Source organism: Ochotona princeps, chromosome 24 (assembly GCF_030435755.1).
Source record: "Ochotona princeps isolate mOchPri1 chromosome 24, mOchPri1.hap1, whole genome shotgun sequence".
Lineage (NCBI taxonomy): Eukaryota > Metazoa > Chordata > Mammalia > Lagomorpha > Ochotonidae > Ochotona > Ochotona princeps.
In genome coordinates this window covers 2,182,575-2,209,566 of record NC_080855.1, presented here as the reverse complement: position 1 = coordinate 2,209,566, position 26,992 = coordinate 2,182,575, and the positions used below count along the sequence as shown (strand labels likewise).

The following is a 26,992-nucleotide window of genomic DNA, read 5'->3' as shown; positions in this document are numbered from 1 at the left end:
CTTTGGGGGCATCTTCCACTTCTTTCTCATGCCACAAGCAGGGACCTGGAAGGGAACTGGAGCAGCCAGGATACAAATTTACACCAATATGGGATCCGGTGCATGCAAGATGAGGGTTTAGCCACTAGGCTATGGTGATGTGCCCTAATTTTGTGGTGCTAAGGTATATAGTTAAGAAGTGTGAAATTCTTTCAGGTGAATACTCATGTACACACATGTAATTTATTTATTTATTTATTTGGAATGAGAACTATAGAGATGAGAGGAGGCCCAGAGATGATCCTTTTGCTGGGTTCCTGTCAACATCACTGTAGGGGTGATATTGGTCAAGGTCAAAGCTAAGAGTTTGTGGCAGATCTCACATGTATGAGGCAGGAGGACCTGGGCCATGTTTTGTTTCTTTTCCTTTGCCATTAGCAGGAAACTGGATTGGAATTGAAGCAGCTAGGACACAAAATAGCTCCCATAAGGAATTGAGCATTGCAATTGGCAGTTTATTCACTATGACAAACACCATCCCCTCTTCTATTTTACTTTTTAAAATTTATGTCAAGGGGACAAATTTCATATATTTCACATACACAGTATATTCCTAGTTTTTCCAGAATAGCATACCTTCTTTTAATGTCACAATTATAGATAACCCATTATTAATATACATTTTAAGAGCATGATGATGATTTTCACACTAATCTCCCTCCTTTATGTTTCTTCGAAGTTTTATAGTTACACATTTTAACTTATTTTAAAATCACAAGTTTCACTCTCGTTAAAACCTTAAAACAATGTGTTCAGCCTGTGAAAACCATCATTCACAAACATATGAGCCAGGAGTATCATCAACAATGAAATCTCAAAATGTCAATTTTGGTTATATACAACGTTTTATTTTTCACTCTTTGTATTTGTTATCACAAATCAGGGAAAATACATTATCTTTTGATGATTCACTTATTTCACTAATTACAATGACCTCTTGCCCCAGTTGCTGGAGGTCAGCTCCAGCTGAGTTCAGAACTCGAGAAGGGTGTGTGGAGTAGGCATAAAAATAAAAGAAATGGACTGCTAATATTTCAGGATCATAATGGACAATGCAAGAAAGCTGTCCTCATTGTTTATACAGAAGCTGTCACAAACTATTGAAAAACTTTTTGCACCATGGTCAAGTGGGTGTTTCTAAAGATAGTTCTGCCAATTTTTTCACCTTGAGGTGGGATATTGTTGATTCTGATCCTGAGGTCAGGAATTTCTCAATAGACAGTGTATATCAATCAGTAATACATTCTTACTACAAACCTCATTCTACAACTTATTCTTAAATCAGTTAAGGGAAGAAATTCATCACAGAAGGAGGTTTTCCCTTAATCCCTTGAGATTAAGGGAAAAAAGAAAAAAAAAAGCCCTAACCATAAATTCCCATTACACCCATGGACTTAACACCCTAAATTATCATATTTCACAACGTAAGTGTAAATTTTCTCGAGCGCTTTCAGCCAGGTGGTTGTTAGGGGCAGTGGAGACAGCTGAAATTGTTAAAGGCCCTTTTGCCAAGACGTTATCAGTAACATCATCTTCCAAGCTGGCATAGAGTAAAAGCCAACTCCACAGTGGCAAACAATGCCTAAATAGATTCACAGAATTCTCAGCGGGGTACATCAAATTCCAAGCTTGCATAGATAGTAAAAACCAACTCCACAGCAGTAAACAATGGCTACATAGATAAGAGAACTCTCAGTGAGGTGGTCAGGTGTCCAAGCAAAGAGGGTGGGACTGCCTTAAGGTGTTTGCAGAGACATCTGTTGGGCCTTGTCTCACAGCAGGGAAGGTCTTTGCAACCTTGTCTGCAAGCAGCAGCTGTTCTCCCACCTTCCCATTCTCTACACACACTGCATGGACCCAGCACCCCATCTTGTTGTGAAAGAGGATTTCATTCTCCTTTATAGTTGAGCATTGCTCTACCATATAGATAAAATTTCTGTATCTAGTCATTAGTGGGTGGATATTTTAGTTACATCTATATCCTAGCTATTGCAAGATGAGTTACTGTAAGCACAGGGGACACAGAAAATCCTCTTCATAGGCTGATTTTATTTCCTTTGTGTAAATTCCCAGGAGAAGAATGGCTGTGTCATACGGGTGATGTATTTTCAGAATTCTGAGGAATCTCCACTCTGTCTTGCACAATTGTTGCTGGGAGTCTGTATTGGTGTGAGTTCCCAGGTGCTGCTCATCCCTGGACTGCATTCTGAGTGGCAGAATATTATCTGTAGCCCATTTTTGTCCTCTTAACTAAACTCATGCAACTTAGATGAAACATCCTTTAATTTTCATGCAGTGAAGTTTTAGTATTTTACACTCAGTGTTTCCAAATAGTTTAAGCAGAATACAAGGTATTTTCCTTAAGGAGAATGCTACTCCATATTGTATTGTTATGATTATTCAAGTGGTGCCCTGGTTGCACTGTGCATGTGTGACAGAGAAGCTGTCTCCTGAAAACCAGCTGAGTTGGTGATGAGGATGGTGTAATAAAGAGAGGATAGCAGGGCATGGGATAGGCTGGGATAAAATAGGTTAAAACAATGTTGGATTTTTGGCTTGATAAGGAAGATGTTATTTGAATACCATTTACTGTTTCTCTCAGCAGTGTCCATTTTTTCCTGTGGGAATTTTAAAGTTGTATTTGTTTTTTAAGACTCATCTATTTGGAGCACAGCAAGAAAGCAAAAGTGAGGATATGTGCTCTTTCATCTGCTGGTTCACTTTCTAAATGGTTGCAGCAGCTCAAGCTACTTCAGGTTAAAGCCAGGAGACTGGAATTCTATCCAAGACTTCCCATGAGGGTACAGGGGCCCAAGCACTTAGGCTATCTTTTACTGTTTTCCTTGGTATACTGGTCGATGATGGTATTGGAAGTGGAGCAGCTCTACATTGGAATCTAGTAGTCATTTGGGATGTTGGCATTGTAGGCAGCAGCTGAGTGCCCTCTACCACAACACCCATCACTATGTGGAATTTGTACATGTACCGTGGGTCACATTGATGTGCTTTATTTAAAACATGCTTGTTCTCTTTTTACCTCTGATGTAGAGCTTGTAGTACAGTCAAATTCTTTTCTTTTTGGTTCTTATAGACAACTGGCAATGCTCTCTCCTTCATTATGTATTTATTGTGAACTCACCCTGATGTCCAGCAGAAACGGTAGCAGGAGTTTGATGCAACTTTACCCAGTATGGTAAATGAGTTGTATGTGTGCTGCCCAGTAAGTTCAGTGGGTTATGCTTCAGTTGGGGAGAGGTCTTTGGGATAAGAGAGTGTCTTGATAGAATGCTTCTTCAGTGTTATTCAGGGGTGCAAAATGTGTGAGCCTGGATTCCTTAAATGACAATATTAGGAAAATCTAATCAGAAACAATGTGGAACAAAAGGATGATGGTGCTACTCACTGAACTGTAAGATCTTTATAAATCAGTGTTGATCCTGGGTGTCTGTTACCAGAATCCAAAGAGGCATCTACAAGAAGTCTTTTTTATTCAAGTTTGTGGTCTTTCACTCTGCTTCAATTGTCTGCACTTGCTTAAGCTTGTGGTCTTTTGCTCTGTTTCAGTTGGCTGGACTTGATCTGGTTTTTCTGTTAGCTAAGTGAGGCTGGCCAGTTCCGTCCTGGCCTGTGGAGGCAGACTGCGCTCTGCTTCCTGCCATTCTCATCCCCGAGTCACATCAGCAGAGGTAAAGCAGATAAGACGTGACCCCGGCAGTCTGCTGTTGAATATGAAGGAACCTGATATCTAGGGTGGTGTGGCAGTTTTGTCAAGAGGAATCACCAGCGTCATCTTCAGAGTTTGTAGTTGAAGCCTGAAACTATAGCTCAGAGACGTCTAGAAACAGCACAGGGAGCTGAGGTAGGTTTCTATCTCTGTCAAAATTTCATTTTACTAAAATTGTTTACACATTAGCATTTATTTTCAAACTATTTTGGATCATAACAGGATAAAAGGAAGATAGTTTTTAATCTCTGCAGAATTTTTAAAGTTTAGTATTTATTTTGAAAGCCAGACCTAAATAAAGAAAGGGAGAGATGACGCTCATATTTTCTGGTCATTCCTTTATGTCCGCCATGGCCAGGATGGAATCAGACTAAAACTAGGTGCCAGGAGTTGCGTATGGCCTCTCACGTGAGTGGCAAGGACCCCGCATTTTGGACCATGTTCTACTGCTTTTCCTAGGCCTTTAACAGTGAGATGAATTCGAAGTGGAGCAGCCAGAACACCACCTCACATTCATGAGGGTTGTAGGCTTGACATCCTGTTGACCATGTTGTTAGTGATTTTATGTGTGCTGACAGAATCACCCATCAGGAATCTTCAAATAAATCTTATTAGTATTTGTGAGAGTAAGTGGTTTTCTGCTCTCCATGTAAATTAACTTGGCTATGCATGTGACCTCTCTTGCAGTAGTGACTCTGGCATGTTTTCTTTGATAGCAGTGAATATTGTAAAGATGTGCCAGTTAATCTCCTTATCATCTGAATGAACCATTCATTGAGCAGGGCCAAAACACTTGGCTCTTAATAAGTACCTCTTAAATGCAAGTATCTTTCACCAATGAAAGTTATGCTCCAACAGTACTGCGTAGACCTAGTTTAAAATTAATTCCACATCTCAGCTTATCAAAATCTTTCTTCCCAGGCACTTGTCATGTATGATGCTCTGATGCAAATGGAGTATCTGACATGGCGGTAAATGAAGCTCTACGATTATACCCATTTACTAGCAGAATTGAGAGAGTTGTAAGAAAGACATTGAAATCAAGGAGGTATTCATTCCCAAAGGGACAATTGTGACAATGCTGCCTTATGTCCTTCACTAAGAACCAGAATACTGGACAGAGCCTTATGAATTCTGCCCTGAAAGGTACAGGATCCCTGGAAAGGGAATCCCCCATGACCCAAGCTGGCTCAAGCATACCTGGTATCTCTTAGTGTATATAGCAAACTTGTGGCAGTAGAATCATTTGCATCTAGGTATTTTGATTGTTAGAAGCTTTTCTTGAGAGAAAAGCAGTAATTGTTTTCCAAACTGTCAAAAGTGGTAACTAGATCCACAATTACAAAATTAAACTGGAGGCCCTGAAAATGCTATGTAATTTTATATTAGGGATTTGAGTGTGTGGATTGTGTATTTGTGGGGATCCTGGATGTAGTCTTCCACTGATACACATACACAGCATATGCATATAGAAACTCATAGTTTTGGTGATACATGCATACTTCATAGTTTATTAACTGCTACCTCATTTTAGCTATATAGACTTCTTTTATTCCTTCCAAATTTTTTAAAGATTCATTTATTTTCTTTTTCTATTGTTTTGAAGAGTTTGTAGAGGATTGGGGTCAGCTCCAAACTCATTCTATGAAGCCAACATTACCTTAATCCCAAAACCAGACAGAGAACTAACAGAGAAGGAAAACTACAGACCTATCTCTTTGATGAACATTGATGCTAAGATTCTCAACAAAATCCTACCCAACAGAATTCAAACACACATCAGACAGATCATTCATCCAGATCAAGTAGGATTCATCCCTGGAATGCAGGGATGGTTCAACATTCGAAAATCTATAAATGTGATACACCACATCCAAAAACTGAAAAACAAGAATCACATGATAGTATCAATAGATGCAGAAAAAGCTTTCGACAAAATCCAACATCACTTCCTACTAAAAACCCTAACCAAGGTAGGCATAGATGGAAAAATCCACAACATAATTAAAGCCATATATGAAAAACCCAACGCCAGCATCATACTGAATGGAGAAAAGCTGGAACCCTTCCCACTGAGATCTGGAACAAGACAGGGATGTCCACTTTCTCCACTACTATTCAACATAGTCCTAGAGGTACTCGCTGAGGCCATAAGACAAGAAAAAGAAATCAGAGGAATCCAAATGGGAAACGAAGAAGTCAAGCTCTCACTATACGCAGATGATATGATTCTTTATGTAGAAGAGCCAAGAGACTCAATACAGAGACTGCTAGAACTTGTACGAGAGTTTGGTAGAGTGGCAGGGTACAAAATTAATGAACAAAAATCAACAGCCATAGTGTATGCGAACAGCCCTAAGATGGAAAAAGACTTAACCAGCAAGATACCATTCAAAATAACAGAGAAAAGTATGAAATATCTGGGAATAAATCTAACCAAAAATGTAAAAGACTTATTTGAAGAAAACTACAAACTGCTTAAAAAAGAAATTGAACAAGACCTCAAAAGATGGAGTAACATCCCATGCTCCTGGATAGGTAAAATCAATATCATTAAAATGTCTATATTGCCAAAAGCAATATATACATTCAACGCAATCCCAATCAAATTGCCCAAAACATTCTTCATGGAACTGGAAACAATGATCCAAAGGTTCATCTGGAAGCACAAAAAACCACGGATAGCTAGAACTATCCTGAAGAACAGGAAGTTAGCAGGGGGAATCACAGTTCCGGACCTCTGGACATACTATAGGGCAGTGGTTATCAAAACAGCGTGGTACTGGCACAAAGATAGAGAGGAAGATCAATGGAGCAGAATAGAAACGCCAGAAGGAAACCCACACAGATACAGCCAAATAATCTTTGACAAAAAGACAAACGACAACCCAGGCAAATGGGAAGGTCTCTTCAATAAATGCTGTTGGGACAACTGGTTGATAGCCTGCAGAAACAAAAAAATAGATCCACATCTCTCACCATACACTAAGATCAGATCTAAATGGATAACAGATCTAAACCTACATCCAGAAACCTTCAAACTTTTGGAAGAAAATGTTGGAAACACACTGGAACACTTAGGGGTAGGTCCCTCACTTCCTAAAAAAGACTCCAGATGCAGTAGAAATCAAGACCAAAATAAACAATTGGGACCTCATCAAACTAAGAAGCTTCTGTACAGCTAGAGAAACAATCAACAAAGTAAAAAGGCAACCCACAGAATGGGAGAAGATCTTCACACACGACATAGGTGACAGAGGGCTAATTTCCAGAATATACAAAGAGCTACAAAACAACCAAAATGTCAAAACAAACAAGCCACTCAAGAAATGGGCACGGGAAATGGGCAGACACTTCACAAAGGAACAAACCCAAATGGCAAATAAACATATGAAAAAATGCTCAAGTTCCCTGGCAATAAGGGAAATCCAAATTAAAACATCAATGAGGTACCACCTAATGCCAGTAAGACTGGCCCACATGAATAAAAGCACCAACGACACTTGTTGGCGAGGTTGCGGGGAAAAGGGAACCCTACTCCACTGCTGGTGGGGCTGCAGGCTGGTACAGCCTCTATGGAAATCAGTATGGAGAATATTCAAACAACTCAAATTCAACATACCGTATGATCCAGCAATAGCACTCCTAGGAATATATCCAGAACACTTGTTCTATGAGAAACCAACATGCACCCCTATGTTCATAGCAGCACAATCAGTAATTGCAAAAACATGGAAACAACCAAAATGCCCATCAACAGAGGATTGGATAAGAAAGCTATGGTTCATCTACTCCATGGAATACTACTCAGCTATTAAAAAAAACAAAATGCAGTTTTTTGTGGCCAAATGGGCCAAACTGGAAACCATAATGCTAAGGGAAATGAGCCAATCCCAAAAGGTTAAATACCACATGTTTGCCTTAATTTAAGATGATATGATGTTATGTATAACATGTTATGTTTTGAATGTTATATGTTGTGTATAAACTAAAATTGAAGTATAGGTGAGGTGGTCACTGAAGGTGGCTGGGAACCCGCATTTACTTTTAACATATTGGTTACTCATTACTATGTCAATTAATTCCATATTGATGTAAATTTTTGCTGATGGTATGTTGGAGCTTTCAATTGACTGGGATGATACTCTGCTGGCTCTGTCTTCAGACCAGAGAGGGTATACCTAAGAAGCCGTTGAACTTGACTGGACAATAAGATGCTCTACTCTATGTTTGGTATACACTTGCAATGGGGAAATCTCAACTGAACTTGAGCTGTGGTTATGCAACAAGGTGGAGGAATCCACCATGGTGGGAGGGTTTGGGGAGGGGTGGGGAAAACCCAAGTATCTATGTAACTGTGTCACATAATACAATGTAATTACTGAAGTTAAATAATAAATAATTAAAAAAAAATAAAAGATACAATGTAAAAAACAAACAAAAAAGTTTCATTTATTCTCAATTTTTTAAAATTTTCTCCAACATAAAAAATCTAGATTGATTTTATTTTCTGATTGTAAAATAACATATCCAAGAAAATCATTGCCCAATTAAAACAGACTTAAAATATACTGTTACTTACATCATTGTAAAGGACTTTGCTGGAAAAAAATATTGAGTGCATATAAAATAAAACTCCAGCATCATACACCACCAGCAATGGAATGGATAAATATCCACACAAAAGGATGCAAATGCAATGGAAGATCATACAACAAAAGAATAACTCACAAATCTGATTAAAATTTTTCTCTGCTTACCATAGGGATTATATCCCAATAAATCAAACATAATTTGAAAATACTGCAAATTGAAAATAAATATAGGGGTCCTTGTGGTAGCATGCCAGGGTATTACTCCATCTGTGAGTCCTAAGGCTGCACTTTCAATCTAGCTCCCTGTTCACAGCATGGGAAATCAGCAGAGGATGGCCCAAAGTCTTGGCTCCCTGCAACCACACAGAAGACACAGAAGAAGCTTCTGGCTCCTGACTTCGGATTGGCCCAGCTCCAGCAGTTGCAGCCGCTTGAGGGGTGAATCATCAGACAGAAGATCTTCTTCTCTTTCTCTCCTCCTCTCTGTATATCTAACTTTCCAATAAAAATAAATAAATCTTTTTTAAAAAGCTATGGTAATTATAGCAACACGGATCTGGAATAAAAAATATATAGATCAGTGGAACAGAATAGAGAGCCCATTGGTTCCTATACAGCCAATTTGTTTTAGACAAAAGTCCTCAGACCCTAGAATGGAGCAAGGATAAAAAGATTCATTTATTTTTAAGAGAAAGTCAGTTTTATAGAAGGAGAGACAGAGAGAAATGTTTTCTCTCTGCTGGTTTACTCCCCAGTGGCTGCAAGGTCAAGAGTTGAGCTGATCTGAAGCCAGGCACCATGAGCTTCTTCTGGGTCTACCGCATGGTTCTAAGGCTTTGGGCTGTTCTCTACTGCTTTTCCAGGCCACAAGCAGGGAGCTGGATGGGAAATGGTGCAGCTGGAATATCTACTGTCACTCGTATAAGATCCTGGTGCTTGAAAGGCAAGACTGTCATGCTTTTTATTGCTTTCACTTTTCCTGTGCTGATCACTTTGGCTGCCACTGTCATTGCACCTATAGGAAACACTTATACCTTGCATCTGCTGGCCTCTCTCTCTAGAGTAATTGTAAAACGAAAGGTTTTGCTGATGAGAAGTTCTCATTGTTGCTTGACAGAGGAGTTAGTGAGAACAAGGCAGAACCTGGGTGCCCTGATCCTGGTTCTGGCTGCCATCTTGTGCCGGCTCACATGCTCTCTTGTTAGTGAGTGACTCCTTCCAGTGTGAAGTCACCAGCTCTTGAGGCTGGTTGCTCTCTGTGAACTAGCAATGTAGGCGAGGCTTTATCAGAGTGTACACTCTGGAAATGGTTGACCTGCTGCCATTATTGTATTGGTAAGCAAAAATGACTAGGGAGATTGCAGGACACTGGTTGGTAAGTCAGAAGTCTTGGTTTACAGTCCTTTGTATCCCTACATGTGGACTTTGTCTTGTTTGATGCCTCATTGTGTGCCTTGTTGATCCTGCTGATGACACAATGCTTACATTGTAATTATGAGTTAATTAAATTAGTTTTACTTGGCCCTTTGCTTCTACTTTCTGTAGCTTCATTTGTATTCAGTGGTAATTGTGTGTAGATCTTTTTCATTAATTTAGTCATCCAACTTTAAATGTCACGGACTGAACCAGGCAGTAGGCTAATTTGAGATGCTATAAGTGTGGATGCTGAAGAATGTTTGAAGTATCCCCATGTGTAACCAACAGATACTATTTTATGGAGCACTTCTAATGCATCTGCATGGGTCTTACATTTGCCTGAATGTCCATTACTGATGTCAAGTCTCTAACTCAAACACCATCAATACGCACCCTCTGTTTGATACCTTGTGAGCAAAATAAGCCATAGAAACATAGCAATACATACAAATTTCAACATTATTTCAAAATCTATATGATTTCAAAAATGATACTGCATGATCACTTGCCCATTATAAACTTTCTTTTAAAAATTATTAACTATCTAGGAATTATATGAATGAATGATAGGTTTAATCTCCATAGGATGTATCAATCCTTAGATGAAGTGATAGGCAAGTATCTCACTGAAAATACTAAATAGAGTAGTATCAGATGTCACGTGAATTATCTGACTAAAACTATTGCAGTAAGATAGAAGAAGGATTGTGCTGGTGAGGCAGATCTCAAAGACCATTTGAGGGAGAATTTGGAGAGGAAGGAGAAGGAAGTGATGTGGAGAAGGAGAGAAGAGAAGGAGTGGTGAAAGAGAAGGAGAAGGACAGATAGGAAGATTATAGAAGAGAAAGAGAAGAGTAAAGACAGTTTTATTTAGACAGCAGGAGGCATCATCTTCTTTCTCAGTGAACATATGACCTTATAGCTGTGAATTGCTTTCCAATGGGAGTGATGGTCCAGTAGGGAAGCCCTCCATACCCCTCCTATCAGGTTTATCCCCTCCCCCATGGTTCTCATGTGTGCCGATTGGGTGCTGCGGCCCAGTCTGGCATGGCCCCCCTCACCTCGATTTTTGCCAGTTGGTGCTGTAGCCTGGCCCAGCCCAGCCCACCCCCAATTCCCTCTGACACTGGTGGGGGCTGCAGCCTAGTCCAGCCCAGCAGGCACTCAACTCCAGCCATAATGTGTCCTGGTATTTGTTGTGCCCAAACTTGACCAGACCCACACTCTGCTCTGGTGCTCAGATTCGCCTGTGAGGGATGTGAACTGGTTCATTCTTGTCTGCTCTTGACCTATTGCAAATTGCAAATGTATGCTGCTGGGTACTATTCCCTGGCCTGGTCTGGGATGCTCCCTATCGTGGTTCACCTGCATGGATTGTGTCCTGATCTGAGTTTCCCAAGCACCTCCATTAGAAACTCTCCCAATGGCAGACCTCATGCATATGGATGGGTACAAGGGCCAGTCCTATTTAGTCCACCTCCGGGTGTGGCAGGAATAGTGGCCTTTCCTGACTGACCTTCAACCCATTCCTGTTCTTACTGTTGGATGTTTGAACCCAGCCAATGCTCATCCATACCCAGACACAGCTCACACATGGCTCACTAGGAGCAGAGACCTAGCTTAGTGTGTCCTACATCTACTCTGGTCCTGCAGAGCACCAGATGGTGTTGGAGACTAGCCCAGTCTGGCTCGGTGCATCCAGCCCCAGTCCATACTTGTGCCAAGGGACACTGCAGCCATATCCAGACCAGAATGCAGCTCCCCATTCTGGCCTCTGCATTCACCAGTGTGGGAATCCCAATCCAGCCAGGGTGTCCTGGTGTCCTCTTAGCTCCCCAACCAGACATGTTCCCAGCCCTAGATTATGTGCGTGCCAGTGGTTGCTCTGACCCAGCTTGGCATAGCCCCTCAGCTGTGTTGGCCCCTCAGCTGTGTTGCTACAACCTGGCATCCCTGGCTCAGGCAGAGCAGTCAGTGTAAGAGCCAAGATCAGCATGACCTGTGCTCCATCCTGATTTCTTGATGGTAAGGTAAGGTTTGCTCGGCCCTGCTCAGTCTGCCCCCTTCCATCACCAACCCACATGTTAGCCAGCCATTGGAGCTACTTTGTCCAGCTTGCCCGACCCCCAAGCCTGGACCATGTGATCATCAGTGAGAGCTGTGATCCACTAGGGGAGTTTCCCAAGTTCCCCCACTTGACCCACTCCCAGACGCAGATCTCATAGATGCCAGTGGGTCTTAGGTCATTGCCCGGCATAGTCTACCATTCCATCTTAGCCTTGCATGATCTGGTGAATGTTCCAACCTGGCCCACCCAACACTGTTTTAGGATGCATATTTGGGTGTTGCTGCCCTGAGTTGCCCAGCCTGTTGTCAGTTCCTATACTCATGAGTGATGGCAGGTTTTATGAATCACCACCACAACTCTTAAGCTAGCCAGCGGGACCTCTAAAGCTAGCCAGCAGGACTTGTATTTTCAGATGGTTGGTCCATTCATTTTCCCCCTTCCCTAATCTACCCCCTGACCTGGTTCTCTCATGTGCTGATTGTTGCCATGACCCTTGCTAATGTGACCCATCCCCATTCCGACACCCAGTCAGATACTGGGATCTAGCCCTGCCAGACATGCCGTAAGCCATCACTTTCTTGTGGGATGTTGTGTGGCAGTCAGTGATGTTGTGCAGTTAACAGCCTGTTTCAGGACTCCAATATGGACTGATGAATCAGTCTGACCCAAAGAGATCTTATGGATTCTCCCCTCCAAACCATCAGATCTCAGCCCTCTCAATTGTCAGCAAGTTTAGTGACCCCATTGCTGGGAGTCACACTGGATTCATCCCTCACTTACACTCACACTGACCTTATCCATGGATGTCTCTAGACAGCAATTGCATACCCATAAACCCTAGAACTCACAGCTGTTCAGCCAGCAGGTGAAACCTGATGCCACTTGGCACGCTGGCTGCCTAAAAGCCTAGGACATATTCACTGCATGGTAATAGTTTCCAAGGCCAGAGAGTTTCAAGCAATGGGTCATACCTGGCTTGGGTACCCTCCGCAGCTGCCATGCTGCTGAAAGCTCCTCTTACCTAAGCCCCGCAGTTGAACACCCACCCCCTAGGGACCTCCTGCCACAAGGTGGTGACAGCAGGAAAAAACCAGAGATCTAATCCTGTTCCCGAGATTCCCTCATGGCATACTCAATATGGGGGTAGAAATCTCTCAGGTCTCGCAAAACTGAGGACTCACTTCCCATGTAGTGACAGTGTTCTTGCACATAGTCCCAAGGTCTGACATGGCTCAGGTACAACAGCTGCAATGATGCTGAGGACTCCTTTTACTCAAATCCCGCAGTCAAAACAATGTTTAAAATTTTAAACTCACATTTCACTTTTGACTGAAGTAGAAAGGAAGACAAGTTGATATGATCTGTCTGCAGCTTGCCCCAGAATATGTTCTGAATAAATATTTTGTTCAGTGAACAGGTGGATAAGTGGTTTCACTAGTCAGTGCTTAAACACTTTGTAGAATAATTGCAGATGGCTGACGGAGGTAGACCAAAGTGACCAAGGTTCTTAAAAGCTAGGGGAAAGAGCAGTCTGAAATGAGACTGAGCTGAAAAGAACCGTGGGAAACACTGGGAAATCCCCCAGTGCCACCAGGACTGAGAAAGGCAGCACACAGCAGTAAAACAGATTCAAAAGACTGGGATCAGCAACCTGAGAAGGTCAAGGAGGATGCCCCGGGCTGCGGAGACTCAAACGAAATTTGATGAACAAATTTTGGGAGCGAACCTCGGTGAATCATTAACACAGGGAAGTGCCCACCCATAGCAGGAGGTAAGGGGCAAGTGAATCTCGGGAACAAAATGCAGTGAAGGGTGGCTAAACTGATCTTAGGAACAAAACGTGATCTTAGGAACTAGACGTGGTGAAGGGTGCCTGACCTGAGCAATTCACGGCAGGCTTGGACCTGGGCAGACAGCCTGGAGAGGGTGACTAGGAACAGAAAAAAGAGACTGGGTAAACCTGGAAACTGGAACCCCCCAGCACTGGGCTACACCAATCCCAGGGCCACGAGAACCCCACAGAATGGAGACCTAATAGCAACCATAAATATCGCCCTATTTAAAGGGCCCACAAGACCACAGACTGAAGAGGTAGGGGAAGGGGAACCCAGGCACCACAAAGAAGGAAGAAAAAAATTCTAGGTCAGAAGATCTCAGGTCACTCACTAGGTGGCAGCAGAGGTCAAGGGTTAAAAGCAAGAAATATTGGAGATAACAGAGACATGGGGTGCGCTCACAGGAAAAGAAATGATTCAGAGGAAGGAGCCAGTGCCACCCCTAAAAGTCACCAAAGGTCTGGTCAATTGCAGAGAGAACAGATGAAGAAATTGATGATCTATCAGACAAGGAATTCAGAAAAATAATTATAAAACTCTTCAGAGACAATGGAAAACAATGGGAGGAGCTCAAGGAATTAAAAAAACCACATGATCACAGAAACAAAACTAATCAAAAATGAGATGCTTGGCCTGCAGCACAGAGGTGAGAACCTATCCAAGAGAATTAATGCAGCAGAAAACAGTATCTCCGAATTGGAAGATTTCCAGAATGAAAGCAGGCAGATTATGAATCAGCTGAAGAAACATTTGAACAAGGCTAATAAGACCATACTGGAAATGAATGACAACATCAAGAAGTTAATATCAGAATTATAGGCCTTTGAGGGGGAGTGGAAAGAGAGACAGGTATGCAACCGATGCTCTATAAAATTTTACAGGAGAACTTCCAAAACACTTGGAATATGAATCCAGCCCAAATCCAGGAAGGTTAGAGAACCCCCAACAGATTTGACCCAAAGAGAATCTCACCCAGCTATGTGGTACTCAAGCTCCCCTCGAACGAGTACAAAGAAAGAATTCTAAGACTAGCACGAAACATAGACAAGCTTACATTCAGTGGCAGGCCAATCAGAATCATTGCTGTCTTCTCAGAACAAATGCTCCAAGCAAGAAGAAGAGAATGGAATAAAGTCTTTCAAATCCTGAAACAGAACAACTGTCAACCAAGAATAATGTACCCAGTAAAGATCTCATTTGTATTCAAGAATGAAATTAGATACTTCCATAGCAAGGAGAAGCTAGAAGTATATGCCAGCACAAAACCAGCCCTACAAAATCTCCATAGAAATGCGCTCATTGCAGAAAAAAGGGAGCAAATCATAAGCAAGGATGGCAAATGGGGAGACCTCCTCAATAAAGTCCACACAAGGAAAGACAATCAGATACCAATACCCACAAAAACACATGCACATGGCAGGACAAAATCATAGTCTCTCAATATTAACTCAACACAAATTGCCTAAATTCATCAGTCAAAAGACATAGATTAATAGATTGGATCAACAAATAGGCCCCAATTATCTGAAGCAACCCTTCCAAACTCATTTTACGAAGCCAGCATCAGTTTAATCCCAAAACCGGACAGAGAATTAATAGAGAAGGAAAACTACAGACCGATCTCCCTGATGAACATTGATGCTGAAAAGGGACATTTAGGATTGAAATGACAGAAGAATTTAATTTGCTTTTTACTTTCTGTATTCTGCTTGCGGTAAAAGGACAGTGAAGGGCAGTGACACATTTCATGATAGAGCCTGGGAGCCTAAGAGATAAGGGGCACCTGCAACTAGCCTCCGCCCCTAATGGCATGGCCCCCTCCCTGCTTATGTTAATGATTCCCACTCCCTGCTCATGTTAATGGTTCACCCTTCCTGCTTATGTTAATGATTTTAGCCTTAGCTTAGCCTTTTAAAAACCCCTCTGTCTAATGATTCGGGGTCGATGCCTAGCTTCCTGCGTGAGGAACTGGCCTCGGCCCCAGCGCGCTGGTAACCAAATAAAACCTCTTGCTGTTGCATCCTTCAGCTGGTGTGTGCTGTTTCACCGAGCGACCTCACGTCCTGTTCAGAAGACCAAGTTTGGCCTCGGTCTTAACATTTGGTGCATTGGCCGGGAATTTCGTGATCGTCCCTCGGTGACCAGCTAAGCCACAAAGGGAGGTGAGATAGGCCGGCTTTATTTTCTGTTCGTGTGGGTCTGTGGTTCGTGCAGTCTTATTGTTCTGTGGTGGTTTTGAGTCGCGACAGGGATAGTGGAGGACGCTCCACTGTTTTGGAATAAAGGTGGAGGACGCTCCATCTGAGGTAGATGTGGAATCCTACCCGGGCAGACGTGGAATCCTGCCCGTGGGCAGACGTGGAATCCTGCCCAGAAGACTGAGGTAGACGTGGAATCCTACCCGGGCAGACGTGGAATCCTGCCCGTGGGCAGATGTGGAATCCTGCCCAGAAGTCTGGATCGGGCCCTGAGGAGTTCTTGTCTAGCGCGCATTCTGTTGTTTCTGTCTGTCTGTGTTTTCGTGTTGAGTCTGTGGTGCTTGTAAAAGCCATTCTACCCCCACCCTCGTCTGTATGTGAGAGTGACCAAGCCTCAACATCTGTATGTCTGGTTGAGACTGATCACGTCTCTGGGGGGCCGAAGCCATCTGATGTGTTTCTTCTGTTGTGGAAAGAACTCTGGGGACGCATCTGGTTGTGTGTTTTGTTAATTGTCTCTTTTTGAGTGTTATTGTGACGATAACAATGGGACAGACTGTGACAGCACCCCTTAATTTGACTCTTAACCATTGGACTGAAGTTAAGGGCTCATAATCTCTCCCTCCAGGTTTAAGAAAATCTTGGCAGACTCTGCTCTGTGGAATGGCCCACCTTCAAAGTGGGCTGGCCGAAAGAAGACTTGTTTGTTGATAATTTAATTATAATGTGACAGTGTTATGCAATTGTGCCAAGTTTGTTGCTTCATATGTTCTATTAAAGTAAATGAGTATTTGTAAGGTTATAACATGTGCGGAATCGAGGTTTTTCTGTGTTATCGCAATTGGCTTCAGTGATGAGCTCTCAGTATTGTGCAATGTTTTCTGCTGCTTTTGTTGCTTTTTGGTCTTGAAGTTTTAACTATCTGCTGGTTTATAGTGCCATCCTAGCTCTGATCAGATCTGGCCTAAGTGTTTACACCTAGAGCGGTGCTTGCTAAAGTTCCAAAAGCTGCTAATGCATATACTGGTGGTTATGTCTATTGGTCAAGTTGTCTTAATTATGAAGCTGTACCAAGTTGTGGGATTATTTGTGTTCTAATTTGCAAAAAGCATCTTTTTTGAATCTTTGCCTTACAGGAAGACAACGAATTCTTAAAGGATGTGTGGTAAAATTGTTTATACTGTGTGCATTTTCCAAGTATTTAACCCTTAAAGCAATAGAATTGAAATTGAACTTTGATCCCTTGTCAGAGAACAGCGTTTTATTGATGACTAACCTGCTAACTAAGTTCAGTAAATTCTTAGGCAACCTCCTAAGACAATAGCCAAGACTGGAATTCTACATATCCTTGACTTCAATAAAACGGAAGATAAGAAGATGCTCCAGGCCCTGGGAAAGGGAAGGGCATGCTTGGAGCCTGGCCTTTGTCCTTGCCATTGGGATTCTTAAAAATGGAAAAGTTCCCAAATTAGCTGGAAAAAGGTAATTGCTTCTGGTGTCCAAGTGGGTTCGCATTTTAAAATGTTTTCATTGATTGGCCATATATGAAAGAATTGAAGATTGCCTGAAGCAATTGTGTTTAAAATTTAACCTGTTTTTGTTTAGAAAATGTTTTGGTTTGGAGTTTTAAATGTTTCAGAATGTAAATCCAAAGAATTGGCAGATGAAGGATGGTGGCAAGTCTGAGAATGTGTTCTTGGTGAAAAGGTTATGGTAGGAGAATTATTGAAAAGAACATCACTGTTAAAATATTTTGTCCTACAGGAGTATGGCTATTATAAGATGCAAAGGGATAGGTAAAGCAACATATCTAAAGGTTTAAGCATGTTAAGAAAGAGGTACAAATCAAGAGATTTCAGATATGAATCTGGCTATAATTTTTAAGATATTGCTATAGCATTGTTTATGTATTTAACATTAATGTCTAATATATGCTGACATTTGAATCTGTTTGCAAAATGCCTGTGAAGTGCACATCTATGGAAGTGCTCCTGAATATCTGACAATGGAAGTTTCAAGTTTAGAGGACTGTTAATGGAAACAAATTGGTAACTTTGTCAATTGTCTATCCAGCTTCATTTCAATAAGCTCTGTTATTCCAACCCTTGAATTTGTTAAGTTCTTAGAAGTAATGTGATTATGCACTAATTCCTGTGTTTAAGGTTATATCTGCCTTTGGTGATTGACCAAAGAAATGCACATTTTGTGTCTCAGTAAGGTAACTTAATTGTTTGTTAAATTCTCATGGTTTAAAAGAGCTGCATTTTTTTAAGGAAATATTTGTGTGGTCATTTTATAGGTGATTAAAAAAACTGATCTGTTACTGTTTGAATCAACCTGACTTCTGATTTTTGGAATTCCTAGATGGGCCCCTAGGAATCTCAAAAGCATAAGAATATTTGTCGAAGATTACATATTTGGTTGATAAAGATAGTTGTGTAAAAAGTTTGGTTATAGAAATGACTTGTAGAAGCCTTGTCAGTGAGGAGCCAGAATTAGTTGCAATTCTGTCAGAAAGGCTCCAGGAATGGTTAATGTGAAAATTTACATGAAAGGAACTCCCGGGTCCTCAGTTCAGATAACAGATCAAAAAGAGGTGCTTTTTCTTCCAGATAGAGGAACAGGAACTAACAGGCCATGAAAAAGAATCTGCTAGAGAAACAAATTGTTTGTTGGTATACTCCCTCTTGTTGTTATTATGTAAATTCCTCAAGCCTTCCCTCCTGATGTCTAAGTGACCATCTGGTTGTGGTGTTGTCATAATGGTTAGGCCCCTAGGTCTAAAAGGTGCAAGAGTGTACAAAATTCTACAGGTGCACAGCTGGTTTCACAGTGCTATCTAAATGTGACAAGCTATGTCATCTATTTTAATTTACTTATAGATGAAAATGCTCATGAATGAGAATTGTTAAGCTAAATCCTTTTAAAAATAATGTATGGATGCATAATTAAGCTCTTGGAGAGTCATGTCTGTTTCTGTTTTCTCAGGACCTACAAAGTCTGTTCAGCTATATAGTTCTGCATACATTCAAATGGACTTACTGCTAAGGGCACAGTTTCAAAACACCATAGGATGCCAAATCCTCATGAACTAGGTGGTAAAATGCATGGCTATGATAACTCAGATGTCAGGTAATGTTAAAATGCTCCAACATGGGAAACGGTTCTTACAGCAGACTCATAGACTGACTAACTTGAGTAGCACTCAGTGGCCTCAGAATCAGCCCAAAGGCATTCTGGTCTGACAAGAGAGCCAGCAAGAGAGCAAGCATATCAGGTGTGGAAAGCCAGGACACTGCTGCAAAGAGTGTCCCTCCGTGAAGGACCTCTGTGGTCCATGCCCCAGTGCAAAGAAGCAGCCATGGAAGATGGTTGTGCTCTTCTCTCAATGGAGGAGAGAACTTCCACTTTGTGTGTGGCCTTGTCTAAGAATACTGGGAGTGCTGTGAATTCAAGAGGCTTCCACAGCCTAACCATCGTGTGTCGGAGCCTCAGGTGATCACTGACGTCACACATAAGAGTGCTAATTTATTAAATTCATTAGAGTCACTGTGTACTGACTTCCCATGTAGGACCTGTAACTTCAGAGTTATACTAGAAAAATATATTATTAATATTCATAGATTTCTCTAAGTAGTGTCTTGTGGATCTAAAAAGCCTTATTAACAAGAAGAGCTTGAAATACAGTGGCCTATAAGTTAGTTGGCCTATGACTACTCAACCAGTGCCACAACTAAGCCTTCCTAGGGTAGGACACCCCGAGTGCTCTAAAGCAGAGCTCATGACTTCCTTGCCAAACTGTTTGGAATCTGTTTGCTCTCCTACTTAAGATTCTTGTATTCTTGAATTGCAAGTGCATAGCTTGTTAGACTATAACCAGTATATTGCTTGCCTCTGCCTTAAAGTGTGTAAAGTTCTGTAAATTCTTGTTGGAATGCTACAAACTACTGAGTTACTGCAAATGAAAACCTGTTTTAATCTTTTGCCATCTACACTGTGACTAGTAGGTCTTGCAATAAAATGTCTTCAGTGCTGTGTTTTATATTCTAGGTTATGTGTGTCATCCTGAATCTCTTAGGGCTTGCAACAATTGGTAAAGTATAATTGTTTTAGAAAAATTTAACACTTGCCTGTTCCCTACTGTTGGATTCGCCGAATTTCAGGGAAGGAGTAACTGTGCCAAGTATGTAAAGGGAATCTGGATGGCCTTTGTCTCAGGGAGTCATGGTCACGGGCTTCCCTTCCCTTCCCCATGCAGCAGACACACCTGGAGTTAGGGCTGCGGAAAAAGATAGGCATGGAGGAAATGAGAAAGGGCCCTTTTTGGACTCTGCTTGGCATGGAAACTGAAATGAGGGTCATCTCGGCCCTTGTTAAGGTGGAGTGATGTGGGTTTGTGCCCCTCATTAGTGCTACGGTGGTTTCACAACCTGAGGGGGGGCCCCACCAGAATTCTGCCATGCATTCTAGGTTTGATTGGAGACAAACTCCGCCCTTCTTTAATTACGATGATAAGGAGTTTCATGTGTTCTGTCAAATTCATTGAGTATTTTTAACTGAACTCACAACCTACTAGATCGGAAAAGATTATAATTGCCTTTGTTTTGTCATCTAGACTTCAACAAGAAGGAACACTCGGAGCCCAGACAACCCACCAGGCACCTCCGATGACTTCTGCATTCTACCGGGGACCCTTAGACTGACCCCCAGAGGAGTACCTAACTGCTGCCCTTGAACTCCGTCCTCTGTCAGCAGGAAGCAGTTAAGAACGAACGACGTCCCTGTCTCCCTTAACAGCAGTTAAGGTCACTTCTTCTGGGGGGCAGAATGTAAGAGGAGTTAGACTGGGTAGTAGGCAGTTAGGGTATTCTGGGTCCCCGCCATGTCTTGGATTCACCAGAGCACGTCTCTTCCTAGGGACAAGGGTGACATTGGCGTATCAGTTCCCCACCTGAAGCATCTCTGGCCATTGTGTAAGAGGGCCTCAAGCTGATCTCCTTATCGCTGAAAAGAGGGCTGGACTTGGTCTTTCTTTAGTAAGGAGGCCTGTGTGCGGCTCTTAAAGAGAAACACTGTTCTTATATAGACATTAGGAGAAGCAGGGATGATTTGAATCCTGGTTTAACCAGTCCCCGTGGTTATTAATGCTTTTAATTTTTGGACCCCTTATTCTAAATCGTTTAGTAGCTTTTATTAGAGAAAGAATTAGTGCGGTGCATGTTCTTATGTTACGACAACAGTATCAGTCTATCAGCCCCAATGATGTGGATACTGAAATCCCATGATTGGGATTTAGTTACAAGAAAAAAAAGGGGGAAATGAAAAGGGACATTTAGGATTGAAATGACAGAAGAATTTAATTTGCTTTTTACTTTCTGTATTCTGCTTGCGGTAAAAGGACAGTGAAGGGCAGTGACACATTTCATGATAGAGCCTGGGAGCCTAAGAGATAAGGGGCACCTGCAACTAGCCTCCGCCCCTAATGGCATGGCCCCCTCCCTGCTTATGTTAATGATTCCCACTCCCTGCTCATGTTAATGGTTCACCCTTCCTGCTTATGTTAATGATTTTAGCCTTAGCTTAGCCTTTTAAAAACCCCTCTGTCTAATGATTCGGGGTCGATGCCTAGCTTCCTGCGTGAGGAACTGGCCTCGGCCCCAGCGCGCTGGTAACCAAATAAAACCTCTTGCTGTTGCATCCTTCAGCTGGTGTGTGCTGTTTCACCGAGCGACCTCACGTCCTGTTCAGAAGACCAAGTTTGGCCTCGGTCTTAACAATGCAAGATTCCCAATAAAATCCTAGCCAATAGAATTCAAAAAAACATAAGACAGCTCATTCATCCGGACCAAATAAGATCTATCCCTGGAAGGCAGGGATGGTTCAACATTCATAAATCCATAAATGTAATACACCACATCCAAAAGCTGAAGAACAAAAATCATACAATAGTATCAATAGACACAGAAAAAGCTTTTGACAAAATCCAACACCACTTTGTGTTAAAAACCCTAAACATGGTATCCACAGAAAGAGCAATCCACAACATAATCAAAGCAATATATGAAAATCCCAACACCAGCATCATACTGAATGGAGAAAAACTGGAACTCTTTCCACTGAGATCTGGAACAAAAGAAGGATGACCGCTATCACCACCGCTCTTTAACGTAGTCCTAGTGGTACTCACAGAGGCCATAAGACAAGAAAAAGAAATCAAAGGAATTCAAATGGGATATGAAGAAATCAAGTTTTCACTATTTGCAGATGAGATGATCCTTTGCGTAGAAGAACCAAGAGACTCAATACAGAATCTGCTAGAACTCATACGAGAGTTTGGTAGAGTGGCAAGGTACACAATTAATGAACAAAAATCAACAGTCAAAATGTATGCAAAGGCCTCAAGACGGAAAAAGATCTAACCAGCAAAATACCATTCAAAATAATGCAGAAGAGTATGAAGTATCTAGAAATAAACCTAATGAAAAATGTAGGAGACCTCTGTGAAAAAACTACAAACTACTTAAAAAATTTTTGAACAAGACCTCAAAAGATGGAGAACCATCCCATGTTCCTGGATAGGTAAAATTAATATCATTAAAATGTCCATTCTACCAAAAGCAATATATGCATTCAACAAAATCCCAAATTACCCAAAACATTCTTCATTGAATTGGAAAAAAATGATACAAACGTTCATCTGGAAACACAAAAAGAGCACCAATAGCTAGAACCATTCTGAAGAATAGGAAGTTAATAGGGGGAATCACAGTCCTGGACATCTGGACATACTATAGGGCGGTGGTTACCAAAACAACCTGGTACTGGCACAAAGATAGAGAGGAGGATCAATGGAACAGCATAGACATAACAGAAGGGAACCCATGCTATTACAATCAATTAATCTTTGACAAAAAACAGAGGATAATCCAAGCAAATGGGAAGGTCCCTTCAATCAATGCTGTTGGGACAACTGGTTGATAACCTGCAGAAACCAGAAGATAGACCCACATCTTTCACCATACACTAAGATCAAATCTAAATGGATAAAATTCTTAAACCTACATCCAGAAAACGTTCAAACATTTGGAAGAAATTGTTGGAAACACCCTGCAAGATTTAGGTGTAGACCCTGACTTCCTAAAAAGGACACCAAAAGCAATAGCAATCAAGACAAAAATAAACAAAGAGGACTTCATCAAGCTAAGAAGCTTCTGTACAGCAAAGGAAACAATCAACAAAGTATAAAAGCAACCTACAGAATGGGAGAAAATCTTTGCACATTAAATAGGGGCTAATCTCCAGAATATACGAAGATCTCCAGAGCAACCGAAACACCAAAACAAACCACTCAAGCAATGGGCATGGGAAATGGGCAGACATTTCACAAATGAGCAAACCCAAATGGCAAACAAACATATGAAAAAGTGCTCAAGTTCCCTGGCAATAAGGGAAATCCAAGTTAAGACAACAATGAGGTGCCACCTAATGCCAGTAAGAATGAGTCACATACAAAAAACCACCAACAACACTTGCTGTTGAGGATGTAGGGAAAAGGGAATCCTACTCCACTGCTGCTGGGGCTGCAGGTTGGTACAGTCTCTATGGAAATCAGTATGGAGAACATTCAAACAACTGAAAATCAACATACCATATGATCCAGCAATAGCACTCCTAGGAATATATCCAAAACACTTGTTTCATGAGAAACCAATATGCACCCCTATGTTCACAGCAGCACAATCAATAATTGCAAAAATTTGGAAGCAACCAAAATGCCCATCAGCAGAAGACTGGATAAGAAAGCTATGACTCATCTACTCCATGAAATACTATTCAGCTATTAAAAACAATATGTAGTTCTTTGTGGACACATGGGCCCAACTGGAAACCTTTATGCTAAGGGAAATGAGCCAATCCCAAAAGGTTAGATACCACATGTTTACCTCAATTTAAGCTGAAATGATATCAATCTGAAAAACAGTACCTGGAAAATGTGATATTATTCCACCCCCAAACAGCCTGTATCTCATGCAATAAGATATTGTGATGTAACCAATGAACGTACAATCAATTGGAATTGGACTGCTTATAATCTACATCAAAGAATTGTAAAACCTAATATACTTTTACAACCCTAAACTACACAGAAAGGGGGTGGGAGAGTAGAGAAATCTTCGATCTCCTTAGAATGTGTGAGGAAGACGTGAAGTATAATGTATCGGGAACATAGCAGGTAGCTCATACACAACAGACACATAACAGGTAGCTCATAGACAACAAACTCAAATTAGTATTAGATAATAGTAAAACTACAAAGTCATATAGGGGGAATCAAGATAGACCCTGACAACCTCTTAACAGGAGGTCAAATGCACAGAGCAGGGGTGGATCCCAGAGTGGAACAGGTGGACGGGAGGAGGCTTGTATCCCATTCCTGAAGACTGCAAGATCCTCACCAAGGACTATCAGTATGGGCACCAAGGACTGCATCCCAACTGCCAAGGAGACCACGGGGAATTGGATTGCATTTGGAGGCCAAGAACTCTGAGGTCACCCACTGTCCCGTCCAGCAGGACAGTCAACGGGGTCGCAGCCACCTAGGAGAGAATGAAGGGACAAGAGACACAAAGAATGGACAGCAGGACAGTAGGTCTGATCAAGCTGTCAGTTTATTGATTTCAACTGAGGGTTTTTATATTCTTCAGTAACTAAGGCTCAGGGAAAGAGAAGCTGGGATGCAAGCCATGGTCTCAAGACCGATTGTTCTTGAGCAGCCACCATATCAACAATAGTAACCAACATATCGACAATAGCGTAGGTAATCAGTAACAAGATGTTGGTAAGTACAGCATCAATCACGTTCTGAAACAGTTGCTAGGAACAATTGAAGCTAAGCGTGTGATTAGTTTCATAACTTCTTTCCCAAGCATCTAGCCAACCGGGGGTTTTCCACTGTCCCATAGGTCTATATTCAAAATGGCTTCAGTGTGGCTATAGTGCATGGCTCCTGACAACCCACCCCCATTTGGATCTCCCACCTGGGATGCAAGAAGCCCAAATCCTTCCTCTCAGGATCAAGGTCATCAGAACAACAGCCAGGAGCCCTGAGCAGTCCACAGAAACAGAAGGACAGTAAACTTCCTTTGGGACTAGGGAGAGGAGCTTTCTCTGGTTTTACTTAGTTCCAACTTTGGATCCCCACCCACTTTTGCAATGACCATCAGGGTCGCTCCGGAGGTCCCCCCCCCCGAATAAACAAACAAACAAAAACATTAAAATGGATATACAGAGAACAACAAGGAAAGCTTAGAACTAGACAGAAAATGATCAGTGTGGATCCACATATAACTTACTAGGTAGGACACAAATGATTAGTTACTCCTCACTATGATATTGAAGATTTCTCTGCACACTCCTCCTAAAACTGTTCTGCACCTCAACTGTTGACAAATAACTTGTTAGAGTCATAAGCCAGTTTTGATTATCCTAAAATCTGCCGAGTTCAGAAAAATCATGCTTCAACACTATAAACTGCTAAATACTAAAATTAAAGTAGACACCAGACAGTTGAACAGTACTCTATAGCTATTTTAAGGTGTATAACAGCCAGTTCTGTGTATAACTGAAGTTGAAATGTCAATGAAGTAGTCACAGGATGTGGTTAAGAACTTGCCTTTTTTTAAAACATATTGATTACTCAATACTATGTCAATTAATTCCACAATGTTGTAAATTGTTGTTGATGTTGTGTTGGGGCTTTCAATTGATCAGGATGATATTCTGCCAGCTCTACCTTCAGACCAGAGATGGTCTCTCCCAGAAACCATTGAATTTATCTGGACAATAAGATGTTGGACTCTATGCTTGGTATATGCTTGCAAAGAAAGAATCTTGACTGAAATTGAACTGTAACACTTGAACATGGAGGAATCCACCATGGCGGAGGGCACGGGGAAGGGTTGGGGGAATCCCAGAAACTATGAAAAATGTCACATAATGCAACATAATTAATAAAAACAGAATAGTTGCAAAAAATGTAGGATATAGGATGCTTGATTAATACTCCTGCTTATAAAGCAGTATTATAATTTTTTCTACTATATTTTTGCTCTAGGGTGTATTTCAATTTCTGGTTCTCGCATATTTTTTCTCTTTTTATTTTTTCAGTTATTATTTCCTCTGCTCCCTCCACAAATCCCCTCCCCCGCATCGAATTCCCCTATATTATTACTATAGCAGAGCTCTTCATAAACAGTTACATGTTCATCACTGTAGGCATGGACAATGGCAGAGTCCAGCATCCTATTGTCAAGATACAGCTAAGTTTCATCAGTAGTTCATCTGTGATCTGGAAGTAGAGATGCACACTGCACTGCATCCTCACCTCTAGACATGGTGGTCTCCATTACACAGTTACCGCACATCCCTCTTAAATGAAAAGCCACAATACAGAATCAACAACAGGAATAAAGAAATTTACAACATCATGAGTTCCTCAAGAGATTTTCATAGTTCAACAGACCTGAATGCAGGCAAACCCACCACTCCAATCATGATGAAATCTCTCCCAAATGCAGTGGCTGCTATAGTCCACCTTAGTGTCTCCATCTGCCCAGATAATCACTGCCAATGATTGGCTGGGGTAGTTGATTAATTTGTTCTGTCCTCCATCCTCTGCCATGGTACCAGGTGTCCTCTGGAGGCTCCAGTGTACTGCCATATCCTCCATGTATATTTGGATATGCTGTCCTTTGCTACATCTGAGCCATGATGAGGCCCAGCTCTGACACAGTCAGCCCATGCAACCTTCAATTCTCTCCATGATTAGGGTTCTGAGTCCAGCAGTTCTGTTGGTAGGGATTTGCCCAAGAAACCTCATCTGAGTCCAACCCAGACCTAATTCTTGTGTGTGTTTGACAATACAGGGTCTGGCACAGTCTGTCCCTGAAATCAGCCTTCACACACACTGGTAGTTGCAATCGTTGGGCCAGTTCTCTCTCCAGCCCCATGTTTTAAGCAACCCAATGAATGTTGAAACCCAGCCTAAACCTGCCCACCCCATACTCTGCCTTTACATATACTCGTGGAAGATGCAGTGTAGTCAGAGCAACCCACAA

General features: G+C 41.7%; 1 pseudogene; it reads left to right on the top strand.

Annotated features, from left to right (window-relative positions):
* The window catches only part of LOC131483223 (cytochrome P450 3A6-like), a 125,844-nt pseudogene that overhangs the window by 31,062 nt on the left and 67,790 nt on the right, over window positions 1-26,992 (top strand).